Raw genomic sequence first — 21013 nt, forward strand, 5'->3', positions numbered from 1 at the left:
GGCATCATGAGCTAGGTCTATGCGTAGTTTCTATGCACGAGTAGAACACAAAGTAGTTGTGGGCGTTGATTTTGTTCAATATGCTTGCCGTTACTAGTCTTATCTTGATTCGGCGGCATCGTGGGATGAAGCGGCCCGGACCGACCTTACACGTACTCTTACGTGAGACTGGTTCCACCGACTGACATGCACTAGTTGCATAAGGTGGCTAGCGGGTGTCTGTCTCTCCCACTTTAGTCGGATCGGATTCGATGAAAAGGGTCCTTATGAAGGGTAAATAGCAATTGGCATATCACGTTGTGGTCTTTGCGTAGGTAAGAAACGTTCTTGCTAGAAACCCATAGCAGCCACGTAAAACATGCAAACAACAATTAGAGGACGTCTAACTTGTTTTTGCAGGGTATGCTATGTGATGTGATATGGCCAAAAGGATGTGATGAATGATATATGTGATGTATGAGATTGATCATGTTCTTGTAATAGGAATCACGACTTGCATGTCGATGAGTATGACAACCGGCAGGAGCCATAGGAGTTGTCTTAATTTATTTATGACCTGCGTGTCAACATAAACGTCATGTAATTACTTTACTTTATTGCTAACCATTAGCTATAGTAGTAGAAGTAATAGTTGACGAGACAACTTCATGAAGACACGATGATAGAGATCATGGTGTCATGCCGGTGACAAGATGATCATGGAGCCCCAAGATGGAGATCAAAGGAGCTATATGATATTGGCCATATCATGTCACTATTATTTGATTGCATGTGATGTTTATCATGTTTTTGCATCTTATTTGCTTAGAACGACGGTAGTAAATAAGATGATCCCTCATTAAAAATTTCAAGAAAGTGTTCCCCCTAACTGTGCACCGTTGCGACAGTTCGTTGTTTCGAAGCACCACGTGATGATCGGGTGTGATAGATTCTAACATTCACATACAACGGGTGTAAGACAGATTTACACACGCGAAACACTTAGGTTGACTTGACAAGCCTAGCATGTGTACAGACATGGCCTCGGAACACAGAAGACCGAAAGGTCGAGCATGAGTCGTATGGTAGATACGATCAACATGAAGATGTTCACCGATGATGACTAGTTCGTCTCACGTGATGATCGGACACGGCCTAGTTGACTCGGATCATGTAATCACTTAGATGACTAGAGGGATGTCTATTTGAGTGGGAGTTCATAAGATGAAGTTAATTATCCTGAACATAGTCAAAAGGTCTTCGCAAATTATGTCATAGCTCGCGCTTCAGTTCTACTGTTTAGATATGTTCCTAGAGAAAATTTAGTTGAAAGCTGATAGTAGCAATTATGCGGACTAGGTCCGTAAACTGAGGATTGTCCTCATTGCTTCATAGAAGGCTTATGTCCTTAATGCACCGCTCAGTGTGCTGAACCTCGAACGTCGTCTGTGGATGTTGCGAACATCTGACATACACGTTTTGATGACTACATGATAGTTCAGTGGTAATGCTAAATGGTTTAGAATTGAGGCACCAAAGACGTTTTTGAAACGTCGCGAAACATATGAGATGTTTCGAGGGCTGAAATTGGGATTTCAGGCTCGTGCCCACGTCAAGAGGTATAAGACCTCCGACGATTTTCTTAGCCTGCAAACTAAGGGAGAAAAGCTCAATTGTTGAGCTTGTGCTCAGATTGTCTGAGTACAACAATCATTTGAATCGAGTGGGAGTTGATCTTCCAGATGAGATAGTGATGTTTCTCCGAAGTCATTACCACCAAGCTGCTAGAGCTTCGTGATGAACTATAATATATCAGGGACATATATGATGATCCTTGAGATATTCGCGATGTTTGACACCACAAAAGTAGAAATCAAGAAGGAGCATCAATTGTTGATGGTTGGTGAAACCACTAGTTTCAAGAAGGGCAAGGGCAAGAAGGGATACTTCATGAAACGGCAATTCAGCTGCTGCTCTAGTGAAGAAACCCAAGGTTGAACCCAAACCCGAGACTAAGTGCTTCTGTAATAAGGGGAACAGCCACTGGAGCAGAATTACCCTAGATACTTGGTAGATGAGAAGGCTGGCAAGGTCGATAGAAGTATATTGGATATACATTGTGTTGATGTGTACTTTACTAGTACTCCTAGTAGCACCAGGGTATTAGATACCGGTTCGGTTGCTAAGTGTTAGTAACTCGAAATAAAAGCTACGGAATAAACGGAGACTAGCTAAAGGTGAGCTGACGATATGTGTTGGAAGTGTTTCCAATGTTGATATGATCAAGCATCGCACGCTCCCTCTACCATCGAGATTGGTGTTTGCGTTGAGCATAGACATGATTGGATTATGTCTATCGCAATACGGTTATTCATTTAAGGAGAATAATGGTTACTCTGTTTATTTGAATAATACCTTCAATGGTCTTGCACCTAAAATGAATGGTTCATTGAATCTCGATCGTAGTGATACACATGTTCATGCCAAAAGATAGTAATGATAGTACCACCTACTTGTGGCACTGCCACGTAAGTCATATCGGTATAAAACGCATGAAGAAGCTCCATGTTGATGGATCTTTGGGCTCACTCGTTTTTGAAAAGTTTGAGGCATGCGAACCATGTCTATTGGTGTATATGCATGAAGAAACTCCATGCAAATGGACCGTTTGGACTCACTTGATTTTGAATCACTTGAGACATGCAAATCATACCACATGGGCAAGATGACTGAAAGCCTCGTTTTCAGTAAAATGGAACTAGAAAGCAACTTGTTGGAAGTAATACATTTTGATGTGTGCAGTCCAATGAGTGCTGAGGCATGTAGTGGATATCGTTATGTTCTTACTTCACAGATGATTTGAGTAGATGTTGAGTATATTTACTTGATGAATCACGAGTCTGAATTATTGAAAGGTTCAAGTAATTTCAGGGTGAAGTTGAAAGATCGTCGTGACAAGAGGATAAAAGATCTATGATATGATCATAGAGATGAATATCTGAATTACGAGTTTGGCACAGAATTAAGACATTGTGGAAATTGTTTCACAACTAATACAGCCTGGAACACCATAGTGTGATGGTGTGTCCGAACATCATAACTGCACCCTATTGGATATGATGCATACCATGATGTCTCTTATCGAATTACCACGATAGTTTATGGGTTAGGCATTAAAGACAACCACATTCACTTTAAATAGGGGCACCACGTAATTCCGATGAGATGACACCATATGAACTATGGTTTAGAGAAACCTAAGCTGTCATTTCTTAAAAGTTTGGGGCTGCGACGCTTATGTGAAAAAGTTTCAGGCTGATAAGCTCGAACCCAAAGCGGATAAATGCATCTTCATAGGACACCCAAAACAGTTGGGTATACCTCCTGTCTCAGATCCGAAAGCAATAAGGGATTGTTTCTAGAATCGGGTCCTTTCTCGAGGAAAAGTTTCTCTCGAAAGAATTGAGTGGGAGGATGGTGGAGACTTGATGAGGTTATTGAACCGTCTCTTCAACTAGTGTGTGGCAGGGCACAGGGAGTTGTTCCTGTGGCACCTACACCAATTGAAGTGGAAGCTTATGATAGTGATCATGAAACTTCAGATCAAGTCACTACCAAACCTCGTGGGATGACAAGGATGCGTACTACTTCAGAGTGGTACGTAATCCTGTCTTGGAAGTCATGTTGCTAGACAACAATGAACCTACGAGCTATGGAGAAGCGATGGTGGGCCCGGATTCCGATAAATGGCTCGAGGCCATAAAATCCGAGAGAGGATCCATGTATGAAAACAAAGTGTAGACTTTGGAAGAACTACTTGATGGTCGTAAGGCTGTTAGGTACATATGGATTTTAAAAGGAAGACGGACAATGATGGTAAGTATCACCATTAAGAAAGCTCGACTTGTCGTTAAGATGTTTTCCGACAAGTTCAAGGAGTTGACTACGATGAGACTTTCTCACTCGTAGCGATGCTAAGAGTCTGTTGGAATTATATTAGCGATTACTGCATTATTTATGAAATCTTGCAGATAGGATGTCAAAACATTGTTTCCTCGACGATTTTCTTGAGGAAAGGTTGTATGTGATACAACCGGAAGGTTTTGTCAATCCTGAAAGATGCTAATAAGTATGCAAAGCTCCAGCAATCCTTCTAGGACTGGAGTAAGCATCTCGGAGTTGGAATGTATGCTTTGATGATGATCAAAGATTTTGGGTTTATACAAAGTTTATGAGAAACTTGTATTTCCAAAGAAGTGAGTGGGAGCACTATAGAATTTCTGATGAGTATATGTTGTTGACATATTGTTGATCAGAAATGACGTAGAATTTCTGGAAAGCATATAGGGTTATTTGGAAAGTGTTTTTCAATGGAAAGCCTGGATTAAGCTACTTGAACATTGAGCATCAAGATCTATAAGGATAGATCAAAACGCTTAATGGTACTTTCAAATGAGCACATACCTTGACATGATCTTGAAGGTGTTCAAGATGGATCAGTCAAAGAAGGAGTTCTTGCCTGAGTTGTAAGGTATGAAGTTAAGACTTAAAGCTCGACCACGGCAGAAAGAAGAGGAAGGACGAAGGTCGTCCCCTATGCTTTATCATAGGCTCTCTACAGTATGCTATGCTGTGTACCGCACCTGAAGTGTGCCTTGCCATGAGTCAGTCAAGGGGTACAAGAGTGATCCAAGAATGGATCACAGGACAGCGGTCAAAGTTATCCTTAGTAACTAGTGGACTAAGGAATTTTCTCGATTATGGAGGTGGTAAAAGAGTTCGTCGTAAAGGGTTACGCCGATGCAAACTTTGACACTAATCCAGATTATTCTGAGTAGTAAACTGGATTCGTATAGTAGAACAGTTATTTGGAATAGCTCCAAATAGAACGTGGTAGCTGCATCTAGGAGATGACATAGAGATTTGTAAAGCACACACGGATCTGAAAGGTTCAGACCCGTTGACTATAACATCTCTCACAAGCATAACATGATCAAACCCAGAACTCATCGAGTGTTAATCACATGGTAATGTGAACTAGATTATTGACTCTAGTAAACTCTTTGGGTGTTAGTCACATGGGGATGTGACCTTGAGTGTTAATCACATAGCGATGTGAACTGGATTATTGACTCTAGTGCAAGTGGGAGACTGTTGGAAATATGCCCTAGAGGCAATAATAAATTAGTTATTATTATATTTCCTTGTTCATGATAATCGTTTATTATCCATGCTAGAATTGTATTGATAGGAAACTCAGATACATGTGTGGATACATAGACAACACCATGTCCCTAGTAAGCCTCTAGTTGACTAGCTCGTTGATCAATAGATGGTTACGGTTTCCTGACCATGGACATTGGATGTCATTGATAACGGGATCACATCATTAGGAGAATGATGTGATGGACAAGACCCAATCCTAAGCCTAGCACAAGATCGTGTAGTTCGTATGCTAAAGCTTTTCTAATGTCAAGTATCATTTCCTTAGACCATGAGATTGTGCAACTCCCGGATACCGTAGGAGTGCTTTGGGTGTGCCAAACGTCACAACGTAACTGGGTGGCTATAAAGGTACACTACGGGTATCTCCGAAAGTGTCTGTTGGGTTGGCACGAATCGAGACTGGGATTTGTCACTCCGTGTAACGGAGAGGTATCTCTGGGCCCACTCGGTAGGACATCATCATAATGTGCACAATGTGATCAAGGAGTTGATCACGGGATGATGTGTTACGGAACGAGTAAAGAGACTTGCCGGTAACGAGATTGAACAAGGTATCGGGATACCGACGATCGAATCTCGGGCAAGTATCGTACCGCTAGACAAAGGGAATTGTATACGGGATTGATTAAGTCCTTGACATCGTGGTTCATCCGATGAGATCATCGTGGAACATGTGGGAGCCAACATGGGTATCCAGATCCCGCTGTTGGTTATTGACCGGAGAGTCATCTCGGTCATGTCTGCATGTCTCCCGAACCCGTAGGGTCTACACACTTAAGGTTCGGTGACGCTAGGGTTATAGAGATATTAGTATGCGGTAACCCGAAAGTTGTTCGGAGTCCCGGATGAGATCCCGGACGTCACGAGGAGTTCCGGAATGGTCCGGAGGTAAAGAATTATATATAGGAAGTGCTATTTCGGCCATCGGGACAAGTTTCGGGGTCACCGGTATTGTACCGGGACCACCGGAAGGGTCCCGGGGGTCCACCGGGTGGGGCCACCTGCCCCGGGGGGCCACATGGGCTGTAGGGGGTGCGCCTTGGCCTATATGGGCCAAGGGCACCAGCCCCTAGAGGCCCATGCGCCAAAGGGACAAGAGGAGGGGAGAGTCCTAAAGGGGGAAGGCACCTCCGAGGTGCCTTGGGGAGGATGGACTCCTCCCCCCTTGGCCGCACCCTTCCTTGGAGGAAGGGGCAAGGCTGCGCCCTCCCCCTCTCCCTTGGCCCTATATATAGTGGGGGGAAGGGAGGGCAACCATACCTAAGCCCTGGCGCCTCCCTCTCCCTCCCATGACACATCTCCCTCCTCCCGCAGCGCTTGGCGAAGCCCTGTTGGAATCCCGCTACTTCCACCACCACGCCGTCGTGCTGCTGGATCTCCATCAACCTCTCCTCCCCCCTTGCTGGATCAAGAAGGAGGAGACGTCGCTGCTCCGTACGTGTGTTGAACGCGGAGGTGCTGTCCATTCGGCGCTAGGATCATCGGTGATTTGAATCACGACGAGTACGACTCCATCAACCCCGTTCTCTTGAACGCTTCCGCGCGCGATCTGCAAGGGTATGTAGATCCACTCCTCCCTCGTTGCTAGATGACTCCATAGATTGATCTTGGTGACACGTAGGAAAATTTTGAATTATTGCTACGTTCCCCAACACCCTTTTCCATGAAGCAATAGGTGGGAGCGTAGTCATCATTGCCTTCATCAGCCTTGTTGGTGAAGCCATTTTCTTCAGAGTTGAAGATGGACTTGCTGATGAATGCAGTAGCGAGAGCTAGGCTCGCCACACCAGACTCGGACTCCTCAGATGCCTCCTCTTCCTCATGTTCCTCAGATTCAGCCTCAGAGTCCATTTCCTTGTCAATGAATGCCCGAGCCTTCTTGGAGTTGCTCTTCTTGTGAGATGAAGACTTTGAGGATTTTGATGATGAAGACTTTGAAGATTTCTTCTTCTTCTTCTTCGCATCATCAGAACTGTAATCCTTGTATTTCTTCTTCTTTGATTCCTTTTCCCACTGAGGACAATCTTGAATGTAGTGAACAGGTTTCTTGCATTTGTGGCATAGAATCTTCTTATAGTCACTGGATGAGGAATCATTACTCCTTGAGGATTTTCCAAAGCGACCATGTCTTGAGAGCTTCTGAAATTTCTTCACGAGCAGTGCTAGCTCCTGGCTCAGTTCTTCAGGATCACCAAGGCTACTACCAAAATCTTCATCTTCAGATTCAGAAACTACTTTGGCCTTCAAGGCACGTGATCTGCCATAGCTCGAACCATAGAGATATCTCTTCTCAGCAAGCTGGAACTCATGACTGTTTAGCCTCTCGAGGATATTAGCGTGATCAAGTGACTTGTAATCTCCACATTCTTGTATCATCAGTGACAGAGTATCAAATGAGGAATCAAGCGATATCAGCAATTTCTTCACCACCTCATGGCCGGTGATGTCAGTGGCACTGAGTGCTTGAAGCTCATTTGAGATATCAGTGAGGCGATCGAAGTTTTGTTGAACATTTTCATTGTCGAGTCTTTGGAAGCGGTTGAAGATATTGCGAAGAACATCAAGTCGAGAGTCACACTGAGTTGAGACTCCTTCATTGACTTTGGACAGCCTATCCCACATAAGCTTAGCAGTTTCCAAAGCACTCACTCTTCCATACTGCCCTTCGCTCAGATGGCCGCATATGATGTTCTTCGCTTGAGAATCGAGTTGCTTGAATCTCTTCACATCAGCAGCATTCAGAGAAGGTGTGAATGAGGGAACACCATTTTCCACAACATACCAGAGATCGTTATCAATTGCCTCAAGATGCATTCGCATCTTATTCTTCCAGTAGGGGTAGTCCGTCCCATCAAAGGTAGGACACCCAACAAAGACCTTGACCATACATGCGGTTGGCATAACTAAAACTTCAGGCGTTAAACCAAAATCACACAAAACACGAGAGTACCTTGCTCTGATACCAATTGAAAGTGCGTTATATCGACTAGAGGGGGTGAATAGGCGATTTTTATGAATTCTTCACTGATGAATTTCAGGGTGAGGAAATTTCTAAGCAAAGAAATACTTGTAGCGGAATAAGTACTCGGATGTAAACATAACAGAACATAAGCATGGTCATCATGATGAAATGAAGACAAGCTCAGAGTACAGAAAGCGTAAACACTAGATAACACAGGATGAAGACAAATAGACTGAAGAAATTGAACTGAGGAAATTGAGAAAGTCTTCAGTCAAAATCTTCAAACAGATATGAACAAGCACACAACACAGTAAATGAGGAAATGAAAGAGTTGAGGAAATAGAACCAGTAAGCTTGGTGAAGACAATGATTTGGTAGACCAGTTCCAACTGATGTGACAGTTGTATGTCTGGTTGGAGCGGCTAGGTATTTAAACCTAAGGACACACAGTCCCGGACACACAGTCCTCACAGTATTCTCCTTGAGCTAAGGTCATACAGACCTCGCCCAATCACTCGTGGTAAGTTTTCAGGTGACTTCCAAACCTTCACAAACTCGATCACTCAGTGACCCACAATTTCCTCTTGGATGCTCTAGACCATGATGCCTAACCGTCTGGAAGATGCACAATCTTCAAAGGCAACAAGCGTCGGATCTACGCAAGTTCAATCTCTTCAGTGATGCTCAATCACTTTGGGTTTGTAGGTGTTTGGGTTTGGGTTTCCTCACTTGATGATTTTCACTCAAAGTCCTCGGAAGATGGGATGCTCTTAAATGGCAAGTGTCAGTTTCTCTCGGAGCATCCAACCAGCTAACGGTTGTAGGGGGCGGCTATTTATAGCCTAGGGAGCAGCCCGACATGATAAGACATAAATGCCCTTCAATGATATGATCGTTAGGTGGGTAGATATTTTGGGACAGCTGGCGCGTAGCACAGCAACGGTCCGAATTTTGAGTATCAAATTCCTTAGGGCTATCATGTTTCTCACTGTGTAGGCAATTCGCACTCGCGAATTCCTAACTCCTCAGTCAGAACAAATTCCTCAGAGACCAGAAGAACTTCGTCTTTGTCACTGAAGAAATTGACTGAGCTGTATGAGATTTCCAATGGCTTCAGTCGAAGGGATTGATAGGTGTAGGATTTTGAGTTGAGCATCATGTGGAAATTTTTCCTTAGTATTTCCTTGACCTCCTTTAACAGTACAGTGTTTCCTATGACTCAATAAAGAGAAAATGAAACTACGAAAACAAAAGTCTTCATGCTTCATGTTCCTCGAATGAATACCAAGTCTTCAAGGTCACACCAATTTCTTCACTTTCAAAGTCTTCAGAAAGTCTTCAGAAACCCAAAGTCTTCAGTCGAAAACATTCATTTTTAGGGGTCGACTTTCTCTGTAAATATCAAACTCCTCATAGACTTATAGACTTGTGTACACTCATAAACACATTAGTCCCTTAACCTATAAGCCTTCAATACACCAAAATCACTAAGGGGCACTAGATGCACTTACAAGATGGTTGCTAAGGTGATGGAGGCGATGGTGGTGTCCTCTACAATGTTCCGGCACCGTCTAAAGAGAGGGGGGAGGGGCCCTTCCTTCTTCTTCTTCCTTGGTCCTCTCCTCTAGTAACAAGATGTGTTTTCCCTAAAAAATTCATGGCTATGGATCGTGGAGAATGATAGACCCCCCAATGGATCTAGACTTAGGGGAGCCTGAAAGGACATGCGGTGCCCCCATGTGTGGTTTTGGTAATTGATGACAATCTCTATGGACTAACGGTTGCCTTGAGTTATATTTGAAGGATTTGTCCATAGGATTGTCTTGAAGGCCATGTGTTGGTTTCAAGGAGTTTATGAGATGGCCAAAGTGCTTTTCAAGGAATTATCCAAAGATTGGTCATGTGTGAGTTGAGCTTATTGCAAGCATATCTTGAAGAAGAAGATTGTGTGATCACTCATGTTTACCTTCAATACATCATCCACATGAAGAGAGTTGGAAAGATTCAATGTTGATCAAGACTAAGTCAAGAGTGAATCAAGTTGATCAACTCACAAAGCATATAAGAAGTACCGAGAGGGATCAAGTGATCCCATGGTATGGTAAGCATTGTCCATTACGCTTTGTGTACTAACCCATGGTCTACGTGAGAGTTCTTTGTGGGGTTAGGTATGTTTCCATGGTCCTGCGTCAAGAGGAAGATCTCATACAACCCATGGAGGATGACATCAAGTGGTGATCGTCATCAAGTTTGCAGTGTGCAAGTTCAAGTGGAGCAACTCGAAGAGTGGCTCACCCATAATGGAGTATGGGGGAGCAATCAAGCTTGAAGCTTCCTATCCATTGTGGTGTCAATGGAATTGTGAATATGTGCCAAATAGTGGCTCACCCATAGTGGAGTATGGGCGAGCAATCAACTAGTCTTCATCGAGCCAACACAATCAAGAAAGATGGTCCAACTTGAGGAAGTCAAGATCGTCATCATCTAGCTCAAGTGGACTATGTGCAAGGCAAAGGTTTGCCCTTGATAGGTTTTCTATTTTACCGGTCTCATAGTGGTAGTTGGGAGACCGGGTTGTAGGATCGATTGTCGTACTATCAAGGGGGGCTCTCTAGGGAGTAGCTTGATCGTATCATTAGTCGAGAGCTCAAAACATTGCATCATTGCATCATCTTTCTTGGTTCTTGTTTTGTTCCATTTGTGAGTCTTAGAGCTTATGGTCATCTTGATGACAAGCTTTACTTCATCGAAAACGGAGTTCGCATGCATCTTCTATGATGTTTTCGGTGTTGGAGGTTTTACCGGTCTTTCCCGAGGATGGGTTCTCACCATTTTATTATGGTCCTTTTCTCATTTGCTTCTTATTGTTATTTCTCTCAATATTGTGTTAGCCCTTGTCGTTAGCTTTCCAACAAACTTGGTTTCCTTGAATTCGGAGCTCATATGCAAAAGTTGTGGCTGTTTTGATATTGCCTGTTTTACACAGAGAGGTTGTACCGCCCCATGGAGAGGTTGTACCGCTTGACCGGTACAACCGGTGTTTGGAGCGGTTGTACCGCTCCAGAATTGGTCCGGAGGTTGTACCGGTCATGTACCGCTCTACCACCGGACTGGTCTCTGTTGTGGTGCGGTTGTTGGGCGGTTGTGGGCCGGTTGTACCGCTTATTGCCTGTTACCGGTTGTACCGGTGCTTATAGAGGTTGTACCGCTCCTATGTTATTCTGTACATAACGGGCAGATTCGTGGGGACCTATTTAAGGGAGTCTTCTTCCCAATGGTTCCCCATCTCTTGACCTCGTTTTTCCCCCATTGTTGACCTTCTTTGAGCTTGCTAACTCTCAATCCCTCCATGGATTCTTGCTAGTTTTTGAGGGAAAAGAGAGACGAGATCTAGATCCACATTTCCACCAATCACTTTCTCCTCTATGTGAGGGGAACCCCTTGGATCTTGATCTTGGAGTTCTTGGTGTTCTCCTTCTTATTCTTCCTCTCATTTTCCTCCCTAGCATTAGTTGCTCCGGTGCAATTTGAGAGAGAAGGACTTGGGCACTCCGTGTGCCCTTGCCATTGCTTTGGTGCATCGGTTTGAGTTCTCCATGGTGATACGTGGAAGTGAAGTTTGAGAAGCTTATTACTCTTGGGTGTTTGGGCACCCTAGAGCTTGTTCCTCTTGGGTGCCTTGGCGCCCTAGACGGTTGGTGTTGTTTGGAGCTCAATCATTGTGGTGTAAAGCTCCAGGCAAGCGTCGGGGTCTCCAATTAGGTTGTGGAGATCGCCCCGAGCAATTTGACGGGTTCCGGTGACCGCCCCCAAGGGTTGCCAAAGTGTACGGGTTCGGTGACCGCCCCCAAGGGTTGTCATTTGTACGGGTTCGGTGACCGCCCTCAAGGGTCCCTTAGTGGAATCACGGCATCTTGCATTGTGCGAGGGCGTGAGGAGATTACGGTGGCGCTAGTGGCTTCTTGGGGAGCATTGTGCCTCCACACCGCTCCAAACGTATATTAGCATTTGCAAGGGTGTGAACTTCGGGATACATCGTCGTCTCTGCGTGCCTTGGTTATCTCTTACCCGAGCCCCTTTACTCATGCACTTTACTTTGTGATAGCCATATTGTTTCTTGTCATATATCTTGCTATCACATAGTTGCTTATCTTGCTTAGCATAAGTTGTTGGTGCACATAGGTGAGCCTAGTTGTTTTAGGTTTTGTGCTTGACAAATTAACCACTAGGTTTATTCCGCATTTGTTCATTATTTTAAAACGTCCATTCACCCCCCTCTAGGCGACATCCACAATCTTTCAATTCGTATCAGAGCCTCGTCTCTCTTTGTAAGGCTTAACCGCCTAGAGAGTAAAGATGTCGACTAGGGGATTAGGATTCTCTGACACTCTTAGTTTCGATGGCACAAATTTTGATGTTTGGGTAATTCGCATGCTTAATCTCTTCAGGGTCATGGACCCAAATTTAGAGCGAATTGTAGATATGGGGTTTTCTCCTCCAAAGGATCCCCAAAGATTATCTTTAGAGGATGAGAAAAACTCTTATCTCAATGCTCAAGCTTCTAATGTGCTTTTCGATGCTTTGAGCAATGTAGTTATATTTCAACTCATGCCGTTCCGGGATGCTCATGAGTTGTGGACAAAGCTTCAAGATAAATATGGTGTGTCCAAGATTTGTGGGGATGATTGTTCTCCCTCCACCTCTGTCCATGTTGCCTTCTCAACTTCTTCTACTTCACCTACATGTGGGTTGCCACAAGGTAATGACATGGTGAGTAGTGGTGTACATTGCAATGATGATAGTGGGCTTATTGTTAATAATCCTTCATCACTTTCTTATTGCAATGCTTCATCTTTGGACTTTAGCACACCGAGCACTCCAAATGTTTCACATGCTTGTGTTGATAGTTCTTGCATATCATGTAGAAGTTGCTTGACTAAATCTTATGATGATATGTTTACTATGTCTTGTTGCCATAATAAAAATGCATATATTTCCTCGAATTGTTATGCTAACAATGTAGAGGAAACACAACACTCCATGGAACAAGATGTGGTCTTGAATGGTGCTTCAAGGGATCTTACATCACCATCTATTGCATTCTGCCTTATGGCCAAGGCTTCAAAGGTATCTCCCACTTTGAATCCCAATATATCTTGTGATGATATTGATGATGGCAAGAGTGATGATGATGTTGATTATGATGAAGAGAATGATGATGTTGCCTCCTTAAAAATTAAGGGGGAAATGATTTTTAAAGCTCTTCTTAAGAACAAAATTGCTCGTTCCAACTTCATGGAAATCATGTCTATTGCAATTGAGGGCAAGAAATATATTGATGAGTTGGAATCTCGTCTTGAGGAGCATGAGGTCACCATTGATAAAATGGAAGGTCATGAGTGTGATTACGCTAATGAGATTGCGGACCTCTCTCAAGCTCTTGAACTTGAACAAACCACCAAGGAATCTCTTGAGGAGACTTTTGCTCTAGAATTATCTAGAGTGAAGGAATCTCATGATAGAGCTCTTGAGGTGGCCAATGTTTTTGAAACTAAAAATGCTAAGCTTGAAGTTGCTCATGCTAGACTCCTTGAGGATTTTGAGCACCTTGAAAATGGCTCAAGGGTCATCAAGGGTGAGCTCATCAAACTCACCGAGTCTCATGATCAACTTGAAGCTTCTTATTTAAAAGAGCTTGCCAAGTTGTCCTCTCCTATTGTTGTTAATGATGATGCTTGTGCTACTAACTCTATTACTTGTGAAGCATCCATTTTGAAGGAGAACGTTGAGCTACGGGCTCAACTTGAGTTGCTATCTAGCAATTATGGGAAATTGGAAGAAAGCCATGAAAAGCTCTCAAGCTCTCATGATGATCTTCTAGTATCCCATAATGTGCTAAAGATAGCTCATGAGGCCATGCTTGCTAAGGTAACATCTAGTGAGCCTCATGTGGATACTAGCACTACTTCTAGTCAAAATGCTATATTGCCATGTGCTAGTCCTAGTAATTCATCTACTCACAATGTTGGTACATCTTGTGATGAATTGCTTTCCTTGCCATGTTGCTCTAACGATGAAGCTTATACTTCCTCTAGTACTTGTGTTGAGACTAACCATGTAGAGGAAATCAAAGATCTCAAGGCCCAAGTCACTTCTTTGAAGAAAGACTTGGAAAAGAGTCATGAAGGGAAATCCACACTCAACAATATCTTGAGTGTGCAAAAATCCCCCAATGACAAAGGTGGACTTGGATTCAACTCCAACAAGAAGAAGAAGTCCAAGGTGAACAAAAAGAAGGGCCAAGAACAAGTCAAGAATTCGGCCAAGATTGTTTGCTTCAAGTGCAAAGTAGAAGGGCATCATGTTAGATCTTGCCCATTGAAGAAGAAGCCCATTAGTGACAAGCAACAAGGGAAGCGGCCACAAGTTCACTCTCATTCTCAACCTCAAGTTGAAGAAAAGCCTCTTCCCAAGAAGACTCAAGCTTATGCTTCTCAAGTTGAGAAATCAAGTGAGAAGAAAGTGAAGAGTAGACGTTGCTACCTATGTCGCGAGAAAGGTCACCTCGCTTCTTCATGCACTAGTGGTAACTTATCCAACCCAATTATTATTGATGATGTCTATTCTCTTGGGAAGGATAAGGTTGGCAATGTGGTTGCCAAGTTTGTTGGTACTCAAAGTGGTTTGAAGCAAAGAACCATTTGGGTAGCCAAGCCTATTGTGACTAACCTCTTAGGACCCAACTTGGTTGGGGACCAACAAGCTCAAACTTGATCAATAGGTGATGTTGGAGGTCATTGGAGACTTGGCTACATTATGAAGAATTAAGGGGACTTCATCATTCTTATTGTCTCAAGCCAAGTCATTCAGATTATCAAGTTTCTATCTTATATCCAATGTTCCTCCTTGCGGTAACTCGTGCTTAAATTGTTTACATTGAAAGTTACTTGCCCCTTTGCATGTTTGGCTTTGTTCCTTGCATGTGTTTGTATATGTTGTGCTTCCAACTTGATTATCTTGAGCAATCAAGTATGTGTGTGTTGGTTTGCACATCATGTACGTGTGTGTCATGCGTTGAGCCTTTTGCATCTTGTTTATTTCTTAGTTGGCTCTTGTGAGAGATTAATGGAATATCCCATTATGGGGGAGTGATGTGCTTTGTGCACTTCACAATCCTATAAAGGTGGGTACATGGGGAATACCACTTAGTATTGATATTGCAAGCTTATCTAGTCGCTATGTGGTATGTCTTCTCATGAGAAATTCAAATTCTAAATAGTCCATTAATTATCTCTTGTTGGATCGTTTTATTGCCTCTTGTTTATCTTTATTGGTATCACATTATGGGGGAGTAATATGCTATGTGTATATTACTAGCCTAGAAAATGTGTACATTTGAGATATTGTCACCTAGAATTGATATTGTAAATTATCTTGTTCCTAGGTGGCATGTGAGCTCTACAAGTTGCAATTTGCTTTTTATTTGGTGTGAAGATGATGTCGGATATCCTTGCTATCTACCACCGGGAATTATTTCCAAATACTTCTTGTCTTTTGACAATTGGTACTCACTTATGTGTGGTAGAAATTATTGATCATCTTTACATTGGCCTTTGCTTTTATTTGCTTTATTGCTTGCCTAGGATTGTGTCAACTCCCATTGTATTCCATGTGGATCTTGTTATTTACTTGAGCTTGTCTAGTGTTTGTATAGATATAGTGAAAGTGGTGATCCCATCTTGTGCTTTTTGTATTCAAATGCAAGTTCTCTATAATGCACAATGCTTGGGGGGCTATCCTATTCTTCTTAGAATGCTCACCTTGTGATCCTTATCAAGTGTGTGTTGGTGGAATGCAAACCGTTTCTTTTTGGTACTTTCTGCCATCATGAAACTTTGTAGAGCACTTGGTTTGTTTGGAACCATCCTCTATTTTGGGAGTTTGACATCTTTCTTTTTGAGTGTATCAATGGATATCTCATTCCTTGATGTATCTTTTTGGATATCCTCCAAGTGATGATTTATTCATTTGGTATCTTTTCTTTGCTTGGTATTTCTTTGTCTTTTGGTCTCGGTTCTTGAAAGTCTTGAGCATGCATATTTACTTCTTGTAGTTTCTTTGGCATGCTTTCTTTCTTTGACCCAATATATAGGGGGAACTCCACCAAGTCTCAAATTGGATGAGATGTGCATGAAATTCATTTTCATATCTATATGCACATATTTATGTGGAGTTTGTCCTATGTGTTGTTGGTTCTCTAACTCTTTGGTCCCAATGAGTTTGGGTACCATTTTGTTTGTGTTATTGTTCTAGAAACAAGTGGAGATGCATTGGATGCTCGGCTCACTCACAAGGAAGGTGGTGTCACCATGTGCTTATTGGAATCAAGCTATGATGATTAATGAACTACTATCTACCTTTAATTGGTATCTACTACATCCATCCAATGGTATCTCGGTAACAAGTATCATAATCTACTTCATGCACACATTTCTTGCATCAACCTTTCGTAGGTTGTATCATGGCATGTTATCCATTCTCTCTTGTGATACTTGTTTCCTTTCTCAAAGCATCCCAACATTGATGTCTTGTTGCTAGTTGTGATGTCTTTGATGTTCGTGTGGTTGGAATTCATTTATATGCAATAAGACCATATCTAGCCTTGTGCTATGCTCTCAAGCAAATATCTTGTTGGTATATGTATGACTTCCTTTTGGATATCTTGTTCCTTCATATTGTAACTATTTCAGGTGTACATCCTTCTTTGTAGATATATATCATCATGATTTCGTCTACCTAGAACCTTATACACTTGAGAGAAATTACATCTCTAGATGATATCCTTTCTTTCACGTCCACCTTGTCTCTCTTTTGTTATTTCTTTGGTGGCTCCGTGAAAGCTTTTGCCTTGAGTGTGTGTCGTATCTCGTTGCATCTTGATGCGCTCTTGTGTGGTGAATATTATTTTCCTCATTCTTATATTTACGAGGTTTTTGCCATCTTAATTGGCATCCCTCATCTTGATGCGCCTTTCATCTTCTATCTTCACCGCGGGTTGTCACAAGCATAGGTTCTCTATTTGCTTATTAGTAAGCTTGTGAACCCATTTGCTAGTTGTGTGTGGGAATGATAGGCCTTGCACCGTGTGCCTCATTCTTTGAAGACTTTATTGATGCTTAATGCTCTTCTGTACATTAGTCTTCTCAAGTGCATTGCTTTGACTCACACACATATTTTTGGTTGAGCCCACTCTTAAGTTGCCTCTCTTACTTGTTGCTCAACCATGTGTTTGTTGCAAGTACTAGGCTTAGTTTCCTATATGCTCTCTTGCACTTGTTGTAAGTTTCTGTTGATTTTGGGGGAGCTATGATCCTATTTTGTGCACTTTGTATCCAAATACAAAAATTCTTGATGTGCACAAATCATGGGGAGCTTCTCTAGTTTCTTTAAGAACACTGCTCCGCTCTTATCATAATATCCTTTATTCATGTGGCTCGTAGGATCATTGTCCTAGTTGGTTCAATTGGTATCTTTTGATTGCTTGATTGCTTGTTTCTCTCTTTGATTATGTCTTTGTGGCATATCTTCCTTTTGCAATCTTTGGGCCTCAATATAGTTTGTCTTCCTCCAAGTATTTACCGTTGGACATGTGTGTTGCATTTCACTCACTTGTTGAGAAATACACAATTTATGGAGGACCACAATTTATATTGGCCTTCTAAGCTTTTCACCCATTTTGGCAATCGATGCCAATGGGGGAGAAGTTTCAGAGAGTTTTGTGGATAAGTTTAGAGAGTTTTTTTTCTTCTTGCTTTGGTTTTGTACCTAAGCATTTGCATCTCATACACATGCATTATTGGTTGTTGCATTGCATGGTGATAAATAATTCCTTATATAAACTCTCTTGAAAGTGATTGTCATCAATTACCAAAATGGGGGAGATTGAAAGGACATGCGATGCCCCCATGTGTGGTTTTGGTAATTGATGACAATCTCTATGGACTAACGGTTGCCTTGAGTTATATTTGAAGGATTTGTCCATAGGATTGTCTTGAAGGCCATGTGTTGGTTTCAAGGAGTTTATGAGATGGCCAAAGTGCTTTTCAAGGAATTATCCAAAGATTGGTCATGTGTGAGTTGAGCTTATTGCAAGCATGTCTTGAAGAAGAAGATTGTGTGATCATTCATGTTTACCTTCAATACATCATCCACATGAAGAGAGTTGGAAAGATTCAATGTTGATCAAGACTAAGTCAAGAGTGAATCAAGTTGATCAACTCACAAAGCGTAGAAGAAGTACCGAGAGGGATCAAGTGATCCCATGGTATGGTAAGCATTGTCCATTACGCTTTGTGTACTAACCCATGGTCTACGTGAGAGTTCTTTGTGGGGTTAGGTATGTTTCCATGGTCCTGCGTCAAGAGGAAGATCTCATACAACCCATGGAGGATGACATCAAGTGGTGATCATCATCAAGTTTGCAGTGTGCAAGTTCAAGTGGAGCAACTCGAAGAGTGGCTCACCCATAATGGAGTATGGGGGAGCAATCAAGCTTGAAGCTTCCTGTCCATTGTGGTGTCAATGGAATTGTGAAGATGTGCCAAATAGTGGCTCACCCATAGTGGAGTATGGGGAAGCAATCAACTAGTCTTCATCGAGCCAACACAATCAAGAAAGATGGTCCAACTTGAGGAAGTCAAGATCGTCATCATCTAGCTCAAGTGGACTATGTGCAAGGCAAAGGTTTGCCCTTGATAGGTTTTCTATTTTACCAGTCTCATAGTGGTAGTTAGGAGACCGGGTTATAGGATCGATGGTCGTACTATCAAGGGGGGCTCTCTAGGAAGTAGCTTGATCGTATCATTAGTCGAGAGCTCAAACCATTGCATCATTGCATCATCTTTCTTGGTTCTTGTTTTGTTCCATTTGTGAGTCTTAGAGCTTATGGTCATCTTGATGACAAGCTTGAGTTCATCAAAAATGGAGTTCGCATGCATCTTCTATGATGTTTCCGGTGTTGGAGGTTTTACCGGTCTTTCCCGAGGATGAGTTCTCACCATTTTATTATGGTCCTTTTCTCATTTGCTTCTTATTGTTATTTCTCTCAATATTGTGTTAGCCCTTGTCGTTAGCTTTCCAACAAACTTGGTTTCGTTGAATTCGGAGCTCGTATGCAAAAGTTGTGGCTGTTTTGATATTGCCTGTTTTACACAGAGAGGTTGTACCACCCCATGGAGAGGTTGTACCGTTTGACCGGTACAACCAGTATTTGGAGCGGTTGTACCGCTCCAGAATTGGTCTGGAGGTTGTACCGGTCATGTACCGCTCTACCACCGGACTGGTCTCTGTTGTGGTGCGGTTGTTGGGCGGTTGTGGGCCAGTTGTACCGCTTATTGCCTGTTACCGGTTGTACCAGTGCTCATAGAGGTTGTACCGCTCCTATGTTATTCTGTACATAACGGGCAAATTCGTGGGGACCTATTTAAGGGAGTCTTCTTCCCAATGGTTCCCCATCTCTTGAGCTCGTTTTTCCCCCATTGTTGACCTTCTTTGAGCTTGCTAACTCTCAATCCCTCCATGGATTCTTGCTAGTTTTTGAGGGAAAAGAGAGAGGAGATCTAGATCGATATTTCCACCAATCACTTTCTCCTCTATGTGAGGGGAACCCCTTGGATCTTGATCTTGGAGTTCTTGGTGTTCTCCTTCTTGTTCTTCCTCTCATTTTCCTCCCTAGCATTAGTTGCTCCGGTGTGATTTGAGAGAGAAGGACTTGGGCTTGGGCACTCCGTGTGCCCTTGCCATTGCTTTGGTGCATCGGTTTGAGTTCTCCACGGTGATACGTGGAAGTGAAGTTTGAGAAGCTTATTACTCTTGGGTGTTTGGGCACCCTAGAGCTTGTTCCTCTTGGGTGCCTTGGCGCCCTAGACGGTTGGTGTTGTTTGGAGCTCAATCATTGTGGTGTAAAGCTCCAGGCAAGCGTCGGGGTCTCCAATTAGGTTGTGGAGATCGCCCCGAGCAATTTGACGGGTTCCGGTGACCGCCCCCAAGGGTTGCCAAAGTGTATGGGTTCGGTGACCGCCCCCAAGGGTTGCCATTTGTACGGGTTCGGTGACCGCCCTCAAGGGTCCCTTAGTGGAATCACGTCATCTTGCATTGTGCGAGGGCATGAGGAGATTACGGTGGCCCTAGTGGCTTCTTGGGGAGCATTGTGCCTCCACACCGCTCCAAACGGAGATTAGCATCTGCAAGGGTGTGAACTTTGGGATACATCGTCGTCTCTGCGTGCCTTGGTTATCTCTTACCCGAGCCCCTTTACTCATGCACTTTACTTTGTGATAGCCATATTGTTTCTTGTCATATATCTTGCTATCACATAGTTGCTTATCTTGCTTAGCATAAGTTGTTGGTGCACATAGGTGAGCCTAGTTGTTTTAGGTTTTGTGCTTGACAAATTAACCACTAGGTTTATTCCGCATTTGTTCATTATTTTAAAACGCCTATTCACCCCCCCCCCCTCTAGGCGACATCCACAATCTTTCAGAGCCCTTTCTGGATGCTTAAATCTAACCCCTACACCATTTATTGATTCTTTGAGATACGTAACTCTGAAAGATCTGAGGATAATATGGCGGTTCCATAACGTCGTTGTGCAAATACCCTCCAAAGGGTAAATCAAGAGGACCTCCGATAGGGGCAAACCGTGGGGGTGGACTTATCTTCATGAATTGGGTGTGTGTCCAAGGAAGAATGGGGAAATGAGGATGGGGCGAAAGACTTAAATGGAATGCACAAGGCAAACAGGGGGGCAAAGGGGAATGGAACACAACCAACATACACATCTCATAA

This window comes from Triticum aestivum, chromosome 2A (genome assembly GCF_018294505.1).
Source record: "Triticum aestivum cultivar Chinese Spring chromosome 2A, IWGSC CS RefSeq v2.1, whole genome shotgun sequence".
Lineage (NCBI taxonomy): Eukaryota > Viridiplantae > Streptophyta > Magnoliopsida > Poales > Poaceae > Triticum > Triticum aestivum.